General features: G+C 39.4%; 25 non-coding genes across 25 annotated transcripts; all 25 read right to left on the reverse strand.

Annotated features, from left to right (window-relative positions):
- Nucleotides 1-468: 468 nt before the first annotated feature.
- On the reverse strand, nucleotides 469-541 carry TRNAR-ACG (transfer RNA arginine (anticodon ACG)). Its single transcript has one exon. It is a non-coding gene; the product is annotated as a tRNA-Arg (tRNA).
- A 91-nt stretch (nucleotides 542-632) lies between these two features.
- On the reverse strand, nucleotides 633-705 carry TRNAR-UCG (transfer RNA arginine (anticodon UCG)). The gene has a single exon. It is a non-coding gene; the product is annotated as a tRNA-Arg (tRNA).
- An 85-nt stretch (nucleotides 706-790) lies between these two features.
- Nucleotides 791-863, reverse strand: TRNAR-ACG (transfer RNA arginine (anticodon ACG)). The gene has a single exon. It is a non-coding gene; the product is annotated as a tRNA-Arg (tRNA).
- Nucleotides 864-954: 91 nt separating this feature from the next.
- TRNAR-UCG (transfer RNA arginine (anticodon UCG)) lies at nucleotides 955-1,027 on the reverse strand. The gene has a single exon. It is a non-coding gene; the product is annotated as a tRNA-Arg (tRNA).
- Nucleotides 1,028-1,113: 86 nt separating this feature from the next.
- TRNAR-ACG (transfer RNA arginine (anticodon ACG)) lies at nucleotides 1,114-1,186 on the reverse strand. Its single transcript has one exon. It is a non-coding gene; the product is annotated as a tRNA-Arg (tRNA).
- Nucleotides 1,187-1,599: 413 nt separating this feature from the next.
- TRNAR-UCG (transfer RNA arginine (anticodon UCG)) lies at nucleotides 1,600-1,672 on the reverse strand. The gene has a single exon. It is a non-coding gene; the product is annotated as a tRNA-Arg (tRNA).
- Nucleotides 1,673-1,757: 85 nt separating this feature from the next.
- TRNAR-ACG (transfer RNA arginine (anticodon ACG)) lies at nucleotides 1,758-1,830 on the reverse strand. Its single transcript has one exon. It is a non-coding gene; the product is annotated as a tRNA-Arg (tRNA).
- Nucleotides 1,831-2,892: 1,062 nt separating this feature from the next.
- Nucleotides 2,893-2,965, reverse strand: TRNAR-UCG (transfer RNA arginine (anticodon UCG)). Its single transcript has one exon. It is a non-coding gene; the product is annotated as a tRNA-Arg (tRNA).
- An 86-nt stretch (nucleotides 2,966-3,051) lies between these two features.
- TRNAR-UCG (transfer RNA arginine (anticodon UCG)) lies at nucleotides 3,052-3,124 on the reverse strand. The gene has a single exon. It is a non-coding gene; the product is annotated as a tRNA-Arg (tRNA).
- A 1,768-nt stretch (nucleotides 3,125-4,892) lies between these two features.
- On the reverse strand, nucleotides 4,893-4,965 carry TRNAR-ACG (transfer RNA arginine (anticodon ACG)). The gene has a single exon. It is a non-coding gene; the product is annotated as a tRNA-Arg (tRNA).
- Nucleotides 4,966-5,056: 91 nt separating this feature from the next.
- Nucleotides 5,057-5,129, reverse strand: TRNAR-UCG (transfer RNA arginine (anticodon UCG)). Its single transcript has one exon. It is a non-coding gene; the product is annotated as a tRNA-Arg (tRNA).
- Nucleotides 5,130-5,215: 86 nt separating this feature from the next.
- On the reverse strand, nucleotides 5,216-5,288 carry TRNAR-UCG (transfer RNA arginine (anticodon UCG)). The gene has a single exon. It is a non-coding gene; the product is annotated as a tRNA-Arg (tRNA).
- A 412-nt stretch (nucleotides 5,289-5,700) lies between these two features.
- Nucleotides 5,701-5,773, reverse strand: TRNAR-ACG (transfer RNA arginine (anticodon ACG)). Its single transcript has one exon. It is a non-coding gene; the product is annotated as a tRNA-Arg (tRNA).
- A 414-nt stretch (nucleotides 5,774-6,187) lies between these two features.
- Nucleotides 6,188-6,260, reverse strand: TRNAR-ACG (transfer RNA arginine (anticodon ACG)). Its single transcript has one exon. It is a non-coding gene; the product is annotated as a tRNA-Arg (tRNA).
- Nucleotides 6,261-6,510: 250 nt separating this feature from the next.
- Nucleotides 6,511-6,583, reverse strand: TRNAR-UCG (transfer RNA arginine (anticodon UCG)). The gene has a single exon. It is a non-coding gene; the product is annotated as a tRNA-Arg (tRNA).
- Nucleotides 6,584-6,831: 248 nt separating this feature from the next.
- Nucleotides 6,832-6,904, reverse strand: TRNAR-ACG (transfer RNA arginine (anticodon ACG)). The gene has a single exon. It is a non-coding gene; the product is annotated as a tRNA-Arg (tRNA).
- Nucleotides 6,905-7,153: 249 nt separating this feature from the next.
- Nucleotides 7,154-7,226, reverse strand: TRNAR-ACG (transfer RNA arginine (anticodon ACG)). Its single transcript has one exon. It is a non-coding gene; the product is annotated as a tRNA-Arg (tRNA).
- A 248-nt stretch (nucleotides 7,227-7,474) lies between these two features.
- TRNAR-ACG (transfer RNA arginine (anticodon ACG)) lies at nucleotides 7,475-7,547 on the reverse strand. Its single transcript has one exon. It is a non-coding gene; the product is annotated as a tRNA-Arg (tRNA).
- A 249-nt stretch (nucleotides 7,548-7,796) lies between these two features.
- On the reverse strand, nucleotides 7,797-7,869 carry TRNAR-ACG (transfer RNA arginine (anticodon ACG)). The gene has a single exon. It is a non-coding gene; the product is annotated as a tRNA-Arg (tRNA).
- A 572-nt stretch (nucleotides 7,870-8,441) lies between these two features.
- On the reverse strand, nucleotides 8,442-8,514 carry TRNAC-ACA (transfer RNA cysteine (anticodon ACA)). Its single transcript has one exon. It is a non-coding gene; the product is annotated as a tRNA-Cys (tRNA).
- A 1,383-nt stretch (nucleotides 8,515-9,897) lies between these two features.
- On the reverse strand, nucleotides 9,898-9,970 carry TRNAR-UCG (transfer RNA arginine (anticodon UCG)). The gene has a single exon. It is a non-coding gene; the product is annotated as a tRNA-Arg (tRNA).
- Nucleotides 9,971-10,055: 85 nt separating this feature from the next.
- On the reverse strand, nucleotides 10,056-10,128 carry TRNAR-ACG (transfer RNA arginine (anticodon ACG)). Its single transcript has one exon. It is a non-coding gene; the product is annotated as a tRNA-Arg (tRNA).
- Nucleotides 10,129-12,460: 2,332 nt separating this feature from the next.
- Nucleotides 12,461-12,533, reverse strand: TRNAR-UCG (transfer RNA arginine (anticodon UCG)). Its single transcript has one exon. It is a non-coding gene; the product is annotated as a tRNA-Arg (tRNA).
- An 87-nt stretch (nucleotides 12,534-12,620) lies between these two features.
- Nucleotides 12,621-12,693, reverse strand: TRNAR-ACG (transfer RNA arginine (anticodon ACG)). The gene has a single exon. It is a non-coding gene; the product is annotated as a tRNA-Arg (tRNA).
- A 2,341-nt stretch (nucleotides 12,694-15,034) lies between these two features.
- Nucleotides 15,035-15,106, reverse strand: TRNAR-ACG (transfer RNA arginine (anticodon ACG)). Its single transcript has one exon. It is a non-coding gene; the product is annotated as a tRNA-Arg (tRNA).
- Nucleotides 15,107-15,160: the final 54 nt, after the last annotated feature.

Raw genomic sequence — 15,160 nt, forward strand, 5'->3', positions numbered from 1 at the left:
CTTGCCAGGACTGGAACCTTGAATCTTCTACTTCGAGGGCAGATGCGTTATCCATAACGCTACATGCCCTTGCTTCAACTATAAAAAACTTTTCCAAACATTGTATTTATTCATTTTTATGACGTTTAAAAGATCTTTTACTAAAACAAACACCGAGCTTGCCAGGACTCGAACCTGGAATCTTTTGCTTCGTAGGCCGACGCGTTATCCATTACGCTACAAGCCCTCGTTTCCATTATAAAAAACTTTTCCAAACATTGTATTTATGCATTTTTATGACGTTTAAAAGATCTTTTACTAAAACAAACACCGAGCTTGCCAGGACTCGAACCTTCAATCTTCTGCTTCGAAGGCAGACGCTTTATCCATTACACTACAAGCCCTTGCTTTGTAATATAAAAAACTTTTCCAAACATTGTATTTATGCATTTTTTATGACGCAAAAAGATCTTTTACTAAAATAAAGACCGAGCTTGCCAGGACTCGAACCTAGAATCTTCTGCTCCGTAGGCAGACGCGTTATCCTTTGCGCCACAAGCCCGTTAGCTGTTTACCTAGATGCCATTGAAGCATTGCAATTTTATAGATTTCCCTTCCGTTACACTCTAATAATCATCTTAAAATGTTAATTCCGAGCTTGCCAGGAATCGAACCTGGAATCTTCTGCTTCGAAGGCAGAGGCTTTATCCATTAGGCTACAAGCTCTTTCTCCGTAGTACAAACAGCTTTTCCAAATATTGTATTTATGCATTTTTTATGACGCATAAAGATCTTTTACTATAATAAATAGCGAGCTTGCCAGGACTCGAACCTGGAATCTTCTGCTCCGTAGGCAGACGCGTTATCCATTGCGCCACAAGCCCGTTAGGTGTTTATCTAGATGCTATTTAAGCAATGCAATTTTATAGATTTCCCTTCCGTTACACTCTAATAATCATCTTAAAATGTTAATTCCGAGCTTGCCAGGACTCGAACCTGGAATCTTCTGCTTCGAAGGCAGACGCGTTATCCATTACGCTACAAGCCCTGGCCTTCTAATATAAAAAACGTTTCCAAACATTGTATTTATGCAATTCTTATGACGCATAAAAGATATTTTACTAAAACAAACACCGAGCTTGCCAGGACTCGAACCTGGAATCTTCTGCTCCGTAGGCAGACGCGTTATCCATTGCGCCACAAGCCCGTTAGCTTTTCATCTAGATGCTATTGAAGCATTGCAATTTTATAGCTTTCCCTTCCGTTATACTCTAATAACCATGTTTAATTGTTAATTCCGAGCTTGCCAGGACTCGAACCTTGAATCTTCAACTTCGACGGCAGACGCGTTATCCATTACGCTACAAGCTCTTGCTCCGTAGTATAAACAGCTTTTCCAAACATTGTATTTATACATTTTTTATGACGCATAAAGATCTTTTACTAAAATAAAGACCGAGCTTGCCAGTACTCGAACTTGGAATCTTCTGCTCCGTAGGCAGACGCGTTATCCATTGCGCCACAAGCCCGTTAGCTTTTTATCTAGATGCTATTTAAGCATTGCAATTTTATAGATTTCCCTTCCGTTACACTCTAATAATCATCTTAAAATGTTAATTCCGAGCTTGCCAGGACTCGAACCTGGAATCTTCTGCTTCGAAGGCAGACGCGTTATCCATTACGCTACAAGCTCTTTCTCCGTTGTACAAACAGCTTTTCCAAACATTGTATTTATGCATTTTTTATGACGCATAAAGATCTTTTACTATAATAAAGACCGAGCTTGCCATGACTCGAACCTGGAATCTTCTGCTCCGTAGGCAGACGCGTTATCCATTGCGCCACAAGCCCGTTGGCTGTTTATCTAGAAGCTATTGAAGCATTGCAATTTTATAGATTTCTCTTCCGTTATACTCTAATAATCATCTTTAAATGTTATTTCGAGCTTGCCTGGACTCGAACCTGGAATCTTCTGCTTCGAAGCCAGAGCCTTTGTCCATTACGCCACAAGCCCGTTAGCTATTCCTCTAGATGCTATTGAAGTATTGCAATATTATAAATTTCCCTTCCGTTATACTCTTATTATCATCTGTAAATGTTAATTCCGAGCTTGCCAGGACTCGAACCTGGAATCTTCTGCTTCGAAGCCAGAGGCTTTGTCCATTACGCTACAAGCTCTTGCTTTGTAGTATAAACAGCTTTTCCAAACATTGTATTTATGCATTTTTTATGACGCATAAAGATCTTTTACTATAATAAAGACCTAGCTTGCCAGGACCCGAACGTGGAATCTTCTACTCCGTAGGCAGACGCGTTATCCATTGCGCCACAAGCCCGTTAGCTGTTTATCTAGAAGCTATTGAAGCATTGCAATTTTATAGATTTCTCTTCCGTTATACTCTAATAATCATCTTTAAATGTTAATTCCGAGCTTGCCTGGACTCGAACCTGGAATCTTCTGCTTCGAAGCCAGAGCCTTTGTCCATTACGCCAATAGCCCGTTAGCTTTTTCTCTAGATGCTATTGAAGTATTGCAATATTATAAATTTCCCTTCCGTTATACTCTTATTATCATCTGTATATGTTAATTCCGAATATGCCAGGACTCGAACCTGGAATCTTCTGCTTCGAAGCCAGAGGCTTTGTCCATTGCGCCACAAGCCCGTTAGCTTTTTATCTAGATGCTATTGAAGTATTGCAATATTATAAATTTCCCTTCCGTTATACTCTTATTATCATCTGTATATGTTAATTCCGAATATGCCAGGACTCGAACCTGGAATCTTCTGCTTCGAAGCCAGAGGCTTTGTCCATTACGCTACAAGCTCTTGCTTTGTAGTATAAACAGCTTTTCCAAACATTGTATTTATGCATTTTTTATGACGCATAAAGATCTTTTATTATAATAAAGACCGAGCTTGCCAGGACTCGAACCTGGAATCTTCTTCTTCGAAGGCAGACGCGTTATCCATTACGCTACAAACCCTTGCCTTCTAATATAAAAAACTTTTCCAAACATTGTATTTATGCATTTTTTATGACGCATAAAAGATCTTTTATTAAAACAAACACCGAGCTTGCCAGGACTCGAACCTGGAATCTTCTGCTTCGAAGGCAAACGCGTTATCCATTGCGCCACAAGCCCGTTAGCTGTTTAGCTAGATGCCATTGAAGCATTGCAATTTTATAGATTTCCCTTCCGTTATAATCTAATAATCATCTTTAATTGTTAAATCCGAGCTTGCCTGGACTCGAACCTGGAATCTTCTGCTTCGAAGCCTGGGAGGCTATTCTCTAAGGTCCTTTTGGAGGAAATTCGATCTGAATCTTTTCATTCGGAGTCAATTTCTCCGAATGAAAATAAAACGTATTCTGTAAGCACCTTATCCTAATCATACGGTGAGAACCTCTCCGAATCATTCGGCGGGCGTAAGAGACGGCCGAATCGGGCATTCGGAGATTTTACCGCCTCTCTTCCCTCCATCAATCCTAGATTCGCGGAACTTTCGCCGAAGTTTTGGCTGCGGTTCATATTTTTATTTAGTATGGCTGCTTTGTTTTTTCAACTCAAGCTTCATCGTTTGCGATTTGAACATGGTAATCGCATTGCCCGTCGCGATTTACGAGTTCAAAGGGTTTTTCGAGACTTAAAATCAAGCGTGGGCAAAATTTTAGGTTAAAGCGGGAAATGGCTTTAGGCCTTGGCGGGCCTTGGCGAAATCTACAAGGTAGATCGACGGCTTTTTTTGGTAGATTAAAGGTAAAAAACGTCGTTGAATTTATCCTACATTTAAGGGATAATTTCGCGAGATCCAATTACTTAACACAGATTTAATTGTTCATTTTAATATTTTTTCTACCGGGGCTTGTAAGTTAGAGCCACCTATTTTTGACCAATTGCATCAATTATTAATAATTGCTAGATTAAATTTGGTTATTTCGTTTAGCATCTATTTAAATTATTAAATTTTGGTAGGTGTGTAACCATTGATGGAGGGCTAATGATCTACATTAATGAATTTATCATAATCTCACGAGATCCACACAATTGGATTATAATTTGCGATTAATTAACGTTGTTATTCTAGGTTCTCATTGCCTCATAATTAACCCTACCAAAACTTGCGCTAAGTTTCATTCAAAATTCGACGTATATTAACTGTTGTTTAGCGTGTTCTTTAATACCATTTTAAAAGAATATTATGAAGCAATTTAGGAATAAATAATTTTTTATCAAAAATAAATAAATAAATAAATAAAAAAGGAAAAAAGCACTTGCTTCTATCTTAAGAAAAGAAATAGAAATTTGCTTTGTATTGAATGTGTTCCCAATACAAAGACCATTTCCCAAAATTTCCACTCCTTGGAAAAAACCAAAGTTTCCATCCCTTCAATTTGAAAGCGCGCCAAATAAAATTGTCCAATAAAGAAAAAGTGGGCGTCAAAAAGTACCACGTGGCTTAAGAGGAAGTGACGTCCATTTGGATTGAGAGAAAATTTTCGAAGTATCCGAATGACGATAAGGATTGGGGTTAGAGAATACGGTTTTTTCGGTCCACTCCGAATGAGCCCGATCCGAATCATAAGGATTCGGAGTGATCCGAATGATTTTCAATTTTTAGAGAATAGCCTCCCAGAGTCTTTGTCCATTACGCCACAAGCCCGTTAGCTTTTTCTCTAGATGCTATGGAAGTATTGCAATATTATAAATTTCCCTTCCGTTATACTCTTATTATCATCTGTATATGTTAATTCCGAGCTTGCCAGGACTCGAACCTGGAATCTTCTGCTTCGAAGCCAGAGGCTTTGTCCATTACGCTACAAGCTCTTGCTCCGTAGTATAAACAGCTTTTCCAAACATTGTATTTATGCATTTTTTATGACGCATAAAGATCTTTTACTATAATAAATACCGAGCTTGCCAGGACTCGAACCTGGAATCTTCTGCTCCGTAGGCAGACGCGTTATCCATTGCGCCACAAGCCCGTTGGCTGTTTATCTAGAAGCTATTGAAGCATTGCAATTTTATAGATTTCCCTTCCGTTACACTCCAATAATCATCTTTAAATGTTAATTCCGAGCTTGCCAGGACTCGAACCTGGAATCTTCTGCTTCGAAGGCAGACGCGTTATCCATTACGCTACGAACCCTTGCCTTCTAATATAAAAAACTTTTCCAAACATTGTATTTATGCATTTTTTATGACGCATAAAAGATCTTTTATTAAAACAAACACCGAGCTTGCCAGGACTCGAACCTGGATTCTTCTGCTTCGAAGGCAGACGCGTTATCCATTGCGCCACAAGCCCGTTAGCTGTTTAGCTAGATGCCATTGAAGCATTGCAATTTTATAGATTTCCCTTCCGTTATACTCTAATAATCATCTTTAAATGTTAATTCCGAGCTTGCCTGGACTCGAACCTGGAATCTTCTGCTTCGAAGCCAGAGTCTTTGTCCATTACGCCACAAGCCCGTTAGCTTTTTCTCTAGATGCTATTGAAGTATTGCAATATTATAAATTTAACTTCCGTTATACTCCTATTATCATCTGTATATGTTAATTTCGAGCTTGCCAGGACTCGAACCTGGAATCTTCTGCTTCGAAGCCAGAGGCTTTGTCCATTACGCAACAAGCTCTTGCTCCGTAGTATAAACAGCTTTTCCAAACATTGTATTTATGCATTTTTTATGACGCATAAAGATCTTTACTATAATAAAGGCCGAGCTTGCCAGGACTCGAACCTGGAATCTTCTGCTCCGTAGGCAGACGCGTTATCCATTGCGGCACAAGCCCGTTTGCTGTTTATCTAGAAGCTATTGAAGCATTGCAATTTTATAGATTTCTCTTCCGTTATCCTCTAATAATCATCTTTAAATTTTAATTCCGAGCTTGCCTGGACTCGAACCTGGAATCTTCAGCTTCGAAGGCAGACGCCTTATCCATTGCGCCCCAAGCCCGTTAGCTTTTTATCTAGATGCTATTGAAGTATTGCAATATTATAAATTTCCCTTCCGTTATACTCTTATTATCATCTGTAAATGTTAATTCCGAGCTTGCCAGGACTCGGAACCTGGAATCTTCTGCTTCGAAGCCAGAGGCTTTGTCCATTACGCTACAAGCTCTTGCTCCGTAGTATAAACAGCTTTTCCAAAAATTGTATTTATGCATTTTTTATGACGCATAAAGATCTTTTACTAAAATAAAGACCGAGCTTGCCAGGACTCGAACCTGGAATCTTCTGCTCCGTAGGCAGACGCGTTATCCATTGCGCCACAAGCCCATTAGCTGTTTATCTAGAAGCTATTGAAGCATTGCAATTTTATAGATTTCTCTTCCGTTATACTCTAATAATCATCTTTAAATGTCAATTTCGAGCTTGCCAGGACTCGAACATGGAATCTTCTGCTTCGAAGGCAGACGCGTTATCAATTACGCTACAAACCCTTGCCTTCTAATATAAAAAACTTTTCCAAACATTGTATTTATGCATTTTTTATGACGCATAAAAGATCTTTTATTAAAACAAACACCGAGCTTGCCAGGACTCGAACCTGGAATTTTCTGCTTCGAAGGCAGACGCGTTATCCATTGCGCCACAAGCCCGTTAGCTGTTTACCTAGATGCCATTGGAGCATTGCAATTTTATAGATTTCCCTTCCGTTATACTCTAATAATCATCTTTAAATGTTAATTCCGAGCTTGCGTAGACTCGAACCTGTAATCTTCTGCTTCGAAGCCAGAGGCTTTATCCATTACGCTACAAGCTCTTGCTCCGTAGTATAAACAGCTTTTCCAAACATTGTATTTATGCATTTTTTATGACGCATAAAGATCTTTACTATAATAAAGGCCGAGCTTGCCAGGACTCGAACCTGGAATCTTCTGCTCCGTAGGCAGACGCGTTATCCATTGCGGCACAAGCCCGTTAGCTGTTTATCTAGAAGCTATTGAAGCATTGCAATTTTATAGATTTCTCTTCCGTTATCCTCTAATAATCATCTTTAAATGTTAATTCCGAGCTTGCCTGGACTCGAACCTGGAATCTTCTGCTTCGAAGCCAGAGGCTTTGTCCATTACGCTACAAGCTCTTGCTCCGTAGTATAAACAGCTTTTCCAAAAATTGTATTTATGCATTTTTTATGACGCATAAAGATCTTTTACTAAAATAAAGACCGAGCTTGCCAGGACTCGAACCTGGAATCTTCTGCTCCGTAGGCAGACGCGTTATACATTGCGCCACAAGCCCATTAGCTGTTTATCTAGAAGCTATTGAAGCATTGCAATTTTATAGATTTCTCTTCCGTTATACTCTAATAATCATCTTTAAATGTCAATTTCGAGCTCGCCAGGACTCGAACATGGAATCTTCTGCTTCGAAGCCAGAGGCTTTATCCATTACGCTACAAGCTCTTGCTCCGTAGTATAAACAGCTTTTCCAAACATTGTATTTATGCATTTTTTATGACGCATAAAGATCTTTACTATAATAAAGGCCGAGCTTGCCAGGACTCGAACCTGGAATCTTCTGCTCCGTAGGCAGACGCGTTATCCATTGCGGCACAAGCCCGTTAGCTGTTTATCTAGAAGCTATTGAAGCATTGCAATTTTATAGATTTCTCTTCCGTTATCCTCTAATAATCATCTTTAAATGTTAATTCCGAGCTTGCCTGGACTCGAACCTGGAATCTTCTGCTTCGAAGCCAGAGGCTTTGTCCATTACGCTACAAGCTCTTGCTCCGTAGTATAAACAGCTTTTCCAAAAATTGTATTTATGCATTTTTTATGACGCATAAAGATCTTTTACTAAAATAAAGACCGAGCTTGCCAGGACTCGAACCTGGAATCTTCTGCTCCGTAGGCAGACGCGTTATACATTGCGCCACAAGCCCATTAGCTGTTTATCTAGAAGCTATTGAAGCATTGCAATTTTATAGATTTCTCTTCCGTTATACTCTAATAATCATCTTTAAATGTCAATTTCGAGCTCGCCAGGACTCGAACATGGAATCTTCTGCTTCGAAGGCAGACGCGTTATCAATTACGCTACAAACCCTTGCCTTCTAATATAAAAAACTTTTCCAAACATTGTATTTATGCATTTTTTATGACGCATAAAAGATCTTTTATTAAAACAAACACCGAGCTTGCCCTGACTCGAACCTGGAATTTTCTGCTTCGAAGGCAGACGCGTTATCCATTGCGCCACAAGCCCGTTAGCTGTTTACCTAGATGCCATTGGAGCATTGCAATTTTATAGATTTCCCTTCCGTTATACTCTTATTATCATCTGTAAATGTTAATTCCGAGCTTGCCAGGACTCGAACCTGGAATCTTCTGCTTCGAAGCCAGAGGCTTTGTCCATTACGCTACAAGCTCTTGCTTTGTAGTATAAACAGCTTTTCCAAACATTGTATTTATGCATTTTTTATGACGCATAAAGATCTTTTACTATAATAAAGACCAAGCTTGCCAGGACTCGAACCTGGAGTCTTCTGCTCTGTAGGCAGACGCGTTATCCATTGCGCCACAAGCCCGTTAGCTGTTTATCTAGAAGCTATTGAAGCATTGCAATTTTATAGATTTCCCTTCCGTTATACTCTAATAATCATCTTTAAATGTTAATTCCGAGCTTGCCTGGACTCGAACCTGGAATCTTCTGCTTCGAAGCCAGAGCCTTTGTCCATTACGCCACAAGCCCGTTAGCTTTTTCTCTAGATGCTATTGAAGTATTGCAATATTATAAATTTCCCTTCCGTTATACTCTTATTATCATCTGTAAATGTTAATTCCGAGCTTGCCAGGACTCGAACCTGGAATCTTCTGCTTCGAAGCCAGAGGCTTTGTCCATTACGCTACAAGCTCTTGCTTTGTAGTATAAACAGCTTTTCCAAACATTGTATTTATGCATTTTTATGACGCATAAAGATCTTTTACTATAATAAAGACCTAGCTTGCCAGGACCCGAACGTGGAATCTTCTGCTCCGTAGGCATTCGCGTTATCCATTGCGCCACAAGCCCGTTAGCTGTTTATCTAGAAGCTATTGAAGCATTGCAATTTTATAGATTTCTCTTCCGTTATACTCAAATAATCATCTTTAAATGTTAATTCCGAGCTTGCCTGGACTCGAACCTGGAATCTTCTGCTTCGAAGCCAGAGCCTTTGTCCATTACGCCACAAGCCCGTTAGCTTTTTCTCTAGATGCTATTGAAGTATTGCAATATTATAAATTTCCCTTCCGTTATACTCTTATTATCATCTGTATATGTTAATTCCGAGCTTGCCAGGACTCGAACCTGGAATCTTCTGCTTCGAAGCCAGAGGCTTTGTCCATTGCGCCACAAGCCCGTTAGCTTTTTATCTAGATGCTATTGAAGTATTGCAATATTATAAATTTCCCTTCCGTTATACTCTTATTATCATCTGTAAATGTTAATTCCGAGCTTGCAAGGACTCGAACCTGGAATCTTCTGCTTCGAAGCCAGAGGCTTTGTCCATTACGCTACAAGCTCTTGCTCCGTAGTATAAACAACTCTTCCAAAAATTGTATTTATGCATTTTTTATGACGCATAAAGATCTTTTACTAAAATAAAGACCGATCTTGCCAGGACTCGAACCTGGAATCTTCTGGTCCGTAGGCAGACGCGTTATCCATTGCGCCACAAGCCCGTTAGCTTTTTATCTAGATGCTATTGAAGCATTGCAATTTTACAGATTTCCCTTCCGTTATACTCTAATAACCATGTTTATATGTTAATTCCGAGCTTGTCAGGACTCGAACCTTGAATCTTCTTCTTCGAAGGCAGACGCGTTATCCATAACGCTACATGCCCTTGCTTCTACTATAAAAAACTTTTCCAAACATTGTATTTTTGCATTTTTTTGACGCATAAAAGATCTTTTACTATAACAAACACCGAGCTTGCCAGGACTCAAACCTGCAATCTTCTGCTTCGAAGGCAGACGCGTTATCCATTGCGCCACAAGCCCTGGTCTTCTAATATAAAAAACTTTTCCAAACATTGTATTTATGCATTTTTTATGACGCATAAAAGATCTTTTATAAAACAAACACCGAGCTTGCCAGGACTCGAACCTGGAATCTTCTGCTCCGTAGGCAGACGCGTTATCCATTGCGCCACAAGCCCGTTAGCTTTTAATCTAGATGCTATGGAAGCATTGCAATTTTACAGATTTCCCTTCCGTTATACTCTAATAACCATGTTTATATGTTAATTCCGAGCTTGTCAGGACTCGAACCTTGAATCGTCTTCTTCGAAGGCAGACGCGTTATCCATAACGCTACATGTCCTTGCTTCTACTATAAAAAACTTTTCCAAACATTGTATTTATGCATTTTTATGGCGCATAAAAGATCTTTTACTAAAACAAAGACCGAGCTTGCCATGACTCGAACCTGCAACCTTCTTCTTCGAAGGCAGACGCGTTATCCATAACGCTACATGCCCTTGCTTCTGCTATAAAAAACTTTTCCAAACATTGTATTTATGCATTTTTTATGACGCATAAAAGATCTTTTACTAAAACAAACACAGAGCTTGCCAGAACTCGAACCTGGAATCTTCTGCTCCGTAGGCAGACGCTTTATCCATTGCGCCACAAGCCCGTTAGCTTTTTATCTAGATGCTATTGAAGCATTGCAATTTTACAGATTTCCCTACCGTTATACTCTAAAAACCATGTTTAAATGTTAATTCCGAGCTTGTCAGGACTCGAACCTTGAATCTTCTACTTCGAAGGCAGACGCGTTATCCATAACGCTACATGCCCTTGCTTCTACTATAAAAAACTTTTCCAAACATTGTATTTTTGCATTTTTTATGACGCATAAAAGATCTTTTACTATAACAAACACCGAGCTTGCCAGGACTCAAACCTGCAATCTTCTGCTTCGAAGGCAGACGCGTTATCCATGACGCTACAAGCCCTTGCCTTGTAATATAAAAAACTTTTCCAAACATTGTATTTATGCATTTTTATGACGCATAAAAGATCTTTTACTAAAACAAACACCGAGCTTGCCAGGACTCGACCCTGGAATCTTCTGCTTCGTAGGCAGACGCATTATCCATTGCGCCACAAGCCCGTTAGCTTTTTATCTAGATGCTATGGAAGCATTGCAATTTTACAGATTTCCCTTCCGTTATACTCTAATAACCATGTTTATATGTAAATTCCGAGCTTGTCAGGACTCGAACCTTGAATCTTCTTCTTCGAAGGCAGACGCGTTATCCATAACGCTACATGCCCTTGCTTCTACTATAAAAAACTTTTCCAAACATTGTATTTATGCATTTTTATGGCGCATAAAAGATCTTTTACTAAAACAAAAACCGAGCTTGCCATGACTCGAACCTGCAACCTTCTGCTTCGAAGGCAGACGCGTTATCCATTACGCTACAAGTCCTTGCTTTGTAATATAAAAAACTTTTCCAAACATTGTATTTATGCATTTTTTATGACGCATAAAAGATCCTTTATTAAAACAAACACCGAGCTCTCCAGGACTCGAACCTGGAATCTTCTGGTCCGTAGGCAGACGCGTTATCCATTGCGCCACAAGCCCGTTAGACTTTTATCTAGATGCTATTGAACCATTGCAATTTTACAGATTTCCCTTCCGTTATACTCTAATAACCATGTTTATATGTTAATTCCGAGCTTGTCAGGACTCGAACCTTGAATCTTCTTCTTCGAAGGCAGACGCGTTATCCATAACGCTACATGCCCTTGCTTCTGCTATAAAAAACTTTTCCAAACATTGTATTTATGCATTTTTTATGACGCATAAAAGATCTTTTACTAAAACAAACACCGTGCTTGCCAGAACTCGAACCTGGAATCTTCTGCTCCGTAGGCAGACGCTTTATTTATTGCGCCACAAGCCCGTTAGCTTTTTATCTAGATGCTATTGAAGCATTGCAATTTTACAGATTTCCCTACCGTTATACTCTAAAAACCATGTTTAAATGTTAATTCCGAGCTTGTCAGGACTCGAACCTTGAATCTTCTTCTTCGAAGGCAGACGCGTTATCCATAACGCTACATGCCCTTGCTTCTACTATAAAAAACTTTTCCAAACATTGTATTTTTGCTTTTTTTATGACGCATAAAAGATCTTTTACTATAACAAACACCGAGCTTGCCAGGACTCAAACCTGCAATCTTCTGCTTCGAAGGCAGACGCGTTATCCATGACGTTACAAGCCCTTGCCTTCTAATATAAAAAACATTTCCAAACATTGTATTTATGCATTTTTATGACGCATAAAAGATCTTTTACTAAAACAAACACCGAGCTTGCCAGGACTCGACCCTGGAATCTTCTGCTTCGTAGGCAGACGCATTATCCATTGCGCCACAAGCCCGTTGGGTGTTTATCTAGATGCTATTGAAGCATTGCAATTTTATAGATTTCCCTTTCGTTACACTCTAATAATCATCTTTAAATGTTAATTCCTAGCTTGCCAGGACTCGAACCTGGAATCTTCTGCTTCGAAGGCAGACGCGTTATCCATTACGCTACAAGCCCTTGCTTCTACTATAAAAAAACTTTTCCAAACATTGTATTTATGAATTTTTTATGACGCAAAAAAGATCTTTTACTAAAACAAACAACCGAGCTTGCCAGGACTCGAACCTGGAATCTTCTGCTCCGTAGGCAAACGCGTTATCCATTGCGCCACAAGCCCGTTAGCTTTTCATCCAGATGCTATTGAAGCATTGCAATTTTATAGATTTCAATTCCGTTATACTCTAAAAACCATGTTTAAATGTTAATTCCGAGCTTGTAAGGACTCGAACCTTGAACCTTCTACTTCGAAGGCAGACGCGTTATCCATAACGCTACATGCCCTTACTTCTACTATAAAAAACTTTTCCAAACATTGTATTTTTGCATTTTTTATGACGCATAAAAGATCTTTTACAATAACAAACACCGAGCTTGCCAGGACTCAAACCTGCAATCCTCTGCTCCGTCGGCAGACGCGAAATCAATTGCGCCACAAGCCCGTTAGGTGTTTATCTAGATGCTATTGAAGCATTGCAATTTTACAGATTTCCCTTCCGTTACACTCTAATAATCATCTTTAAATGTTAATTCCGAGCTTGCCAGGACTCGAACCTGAGTCTTCTGCTTCGAAGGCAGACGAGTTATCCATTACGCTTCAAGCCCTGGCCTTCTAATATAAAAAACTTTTCCAAACATTGTATTTATGCATTTTTTATGACGCATAAAAGATCTTTTACTAAAACAAACACCGAGCTTGCCAAGACTCGAACCTGGAATCTTCTGCTCCGTAGGCAGACGCGTTATCCATTGCGCCAAAAGCCCGTTAGCTTTTTATCTAGATGCTATTGAAACATTGCAATTTTATAGATTTCCCTTCCGTTATACTCTAATAACCATGTTTAAATGTTAATTCCGAGCTTGTCAGGACTCGAACCTTGAATCGCCTACTTCGAAGGCAGACGCGTTATCCATTACGCTACAAGCCCTTGCTTCTACTATAAAAAACTTTTCCAAACATTGTATTTATGCATTTTTATGGCGCATAAAAGATCTTTTACTAAAACAAACTCCGAGCTTGCCATGACTCGAACCTGCAACCTTCTGCTTCGAAAGCAGACGCGTTATCCATTACGCTACAAGTCCTTGCTTTGTAATATAAAAAACTTTTCTAAACATTGTATTTATGCATTTTTTATGACGCATAAAAGATCCTTTATTAAAACAAACACCGAGCTCTCCAGGACTCGAACCTGGAATCTTCTGGTCCGTAGGCAGACGCGTTATCCATTGCGCCACAAGCCCGTTAGATTTTTATCTAGATGCTATTGAAGCATTGCAATTTTACAGATTTCCCTTCCGTTATACTCTAATAACCATGTTTATATCTCAATTCCGAGCTTGTCAGGACTCGAACCTTGAATCTTCTTCTTCGAAGGCAGACGCGTTATCCATAACGCTACATGCCCTTGCTTCTGCTATAAAAAACTTTTCCAAACATTGTATTTATGCATTTTTTATGACGCATAAAAGATCTTTTACTAAAACAAACACAGAGCTTGCCAGAATTCGAACCTGGAATCTTCTGCTCCGTAGGCAGACGCTTTATCCATTGCGCCACAAGCCCGTTAGCTTTTTATTTAGATGCTATTGAAGCATTGCAATTTTACAGATTTCCCTACCGTTATACTCTAAAAACCATGTTTAAATGTTAATTCCGAGCTTGTCAGGACTCGAACCTTGAATCTTCTACTTCGAAGGCACACGCGTTATCCATTACGCTACATGCCCTTGCTTCTACTATAAAAAACTTTTCCAAACATTGTATTTTTGCATTTTTTATGACGCATAAAAGATCTTTTACTATAACAAACACCGAGCTTGCCAGGACTCAAACCTGCAATCTTCTGCTTCGAAGGCAGACGCGTTATCCATGACGCTACAAGCCCTTGCCTTCTAATATAAAAAACTTTTCCAAACATTGTATTTATGAATTTTTTATGACGCAAAAAAGATCTTTTACTAAAACAAACACCGAGCTTGCCAAGACTCGAACCTGGAATCTTCTGCTCCGTAGGCAGACGCATTATCCATTGCGCCACAAGCCCGTTGGGTGTTTATCTAGATGCTATTTAAGCATTGCAATTTTATACATTTCCCTTTCGTTACACTCTAATAATCATCTTTAAATGTTAATTCCGAGCTTGTAAGAACTCGAACCTTGAATCTTCTACTTCGAAGGCAGACGCGTTATCCATTACGCTACAAGCCCTTGCTTCTACTATAAAAAAACTTTTCCAAACATTGTATTTTTGCATTTTTTCTGACGCATAAAAGATCTTTTACTATAACAAACACCGAGCTTGCCAGGGTTCAAACCTGCAATCCTCTGCTCCGTCGGCAGACGCGTTATCAATTGCGCCACAAGCCCGTTAGGTGTTTATCTAGATGCTATTGAAGCATTGCAATTTTACAGATTTCCCTTCCGTTACACTCTAATAATCATCTTTAAATGTTAATTCCGAGCTTGCCAGGACTCGAACCTGAGTCTTCTGCTCCGTAGGCAGACGCGTTATCCATTGCGCCACAAGCCCGTTAGCTTTTTATCTAGATGCTATTGAAGCATTGCAATTTTATAGATTTCAATT

The sequence above is a fragment of the Phalangium opilio genome, unplaced genomic scaffold (genome assembly GCF_054372755.1).
Source record: "Phalangium opilio isolate 3A_F unplaced genomic scaffold, DU_Popi_V2 ptg000089l_1, whole genome shotgun sequence".
Classification (NCBI taxonomy): domain Eukaryota; kingdom Metazoa; phylum Arthropoda; class Arachnida; order Opiliones; family Phalangiidae; genus Phalangium; species Phalangium opilio.